At 39.9% G+C, this 2,062-nt stretch overlaps 1 non-coding gene across 1 annotated transcript; it reads right to left on the reverse strand.

Annotated features, from left to right (window-relative positions):
• Positions 1-262: 262 nt before the first annotated feature.
• LOC143759257 (U2 spliceosomal RNA) lies at positions 263-445 on the reverse strand. Its single transcript, XR_013212201.1, has one exon. It is a non-coding gene; the product is annotated as a U2 spliceosomal RNA (small nuclear RNA).
• Between the last annotated feature and the right edge of the window lie 1,617 nt (positions 446-2,062).

Consider the following 2,062-nt stretch of genomic DNA (forward strand, 5'->3'; position numbering starts at 1 on the left):
CACAACTCCGGTCAATGATATTAACCTGATAAGAGCATTTCACCTAGTGCCGCAAATTATTCTGAATCTTTAAACAGTTCAACAAGATATAGCAAAGTTGGTCAACTTCAACCAAATTGCGTTTGGCATCTGAAATGTACAATTTTGAACCTGAAAAAACAAATGAAGGGACAAAAAGAGGAAAGAAAGAATTCAAATATCAGTCCAAAAACACAACTTGCATTGATTTCAATTCAATCTGTTTTTGGAAACCGGATTAGGGAAGGGGTGCACCTGTCCTGGAGGTACTGCAATATCAGGTCAATGCGTGGAGTGGACAGAGCAAGCTCTTTTTCCATCTCTTTGTTCTAAAAATTCATTTAATATATGGTCACCAGATAGGGGACGTATCAGATATTAAACTGATAAGAACAGATTTTTTGATTGAAGCAACATCCAAGGCTCTGAAAAATAGCCCTCACACCCAGCCAATTGATCTCGATCCTGGGGGGCTATGGTTTCCACCAGATGACTGTATGAGCCACCTGGCATACTAGCAAGTGCACCAAACCAGTGTGTATAGTGTATCAATGTACTAAATGGTAGGAGCAGGCTACATTTTTTGAAAAATACTCCACTTGATCTTAGCCAAAAGGCTTAGAAGCAGTGACCCAACTTGGTTTCGCACATGTAGTGTGCCATGGACTACGAAAGACACCTGTTGTGAAGACAGAGCCAAAGATTGCCCTCGGGAAGACATCTTGAAGAACACTGGACACCTTAAAAACAACAGTTCTGCTGCTTGTTCTAGATGCATTTCATACATTTTTACTCTGCCTAAGGCTACCTATTTTAACACACTCCCCCTGCCCCTTTTGTTCCCATGCGCATCAACACCAGGAGGAGAGAGGAGGAACAATCAACAAACAAATAAGCAGCTGTTTTCCCTTACCTCGCCTTCTGTTGAGTACTCACCTGCTGTTGCTTCTTTAGCAGACTCAAGATGGCTGCTGCACAGCCAGATAATGGCCAAGGGCCCATTGTGACATGTGCAGTGTTCCATTCACACATTCCATCTACTGCAGGCAGTGCACCTGGCTGGCTACAAACCATTAGGACACTCAGATAGACAAAGATAGGCAGCACATTCAAACACCACACACCAAACATTTTAATTTTTTTTAATTTAATCCACATACACAAAATTAAGAAGTCGGTTCTCCACAAGAGGGAGACAATGTTTCACAAAAGAAACCATAGCGCCAAAAAAAAGAAAGAAATAGAAATGCATGGAACCCAGCAATACCTACACATGGGAATCTTGAATTAAAACAGAAGGTACTAATGCAAGGGAACTGGCTAGGTAAGTGGTGTGCGTGCAACAATGTACCAAAGGCCAAATACATTATTGCAGTTTATCACAACTATAGCAAGCGGCAAAACACTTGTTTAATAGATAGATACTTAGATAGATAGAGTACAATACACCATGTTCCAAATTATTATGCAAATTGGATTTAAGTGTCATGAATATGTAATTGTTTTGTTTTTCAAATACACTCATGGATGGTATTTTGTCTCAGGGCTCAATGGATCACTGAAATCAATCTTAAACACATATGTTAAATAGTTTTCCTGGTGATTCTAATGAAAGAAAAACTACTTAAAAATGATGTCCCACATTATTAAGCAGGCCACAGGTTTCTAGCAATATGGGAAGTAAAAAGGATCTCTCTGCTTCTGAAAAGCATTATATAGTGCAATGCCTTGGACAAGGTATGAAAACATTAGATATTTCACGAAAACTTAAGAGTGATCATCATACTGTGAAGAGATTTGTGACTGAAACAGAACACAGACAGAGTTCATGCAGATAAAGGCATAATGAGGAAGGTTTCTGCCAGACAAATTCATTGGATTAAGAGACCAGCTGCCAAAATACCATTACAAAGCAGCAAACAGTTATTTGAAGCTGCTGGTGCCTCTGGAGTCCCTGGAACCTGAAGGTGTAGGATCCTTCAAAGGCTTACTGTGGTGTTGTGAATTAGACTTTTTTGGCTCCCTCTTGTGGTCACTAGTGATA

The sequence above is a fragment of the Ranitomeya variabilis genome, chromosome 3 (genome assembly GCF_051348905.1).
Source record: "Ranitomeya variabilis isolate aRanVar5 chromosome 3, aRanVar5.hap1, whole genome shotgun sequence".
NCBI lineage: Eukaryota > Metazoa > Chordata > Amphibia > Anura > Dendrobatidae > Ranitomeya > Ranitomeya variabilis.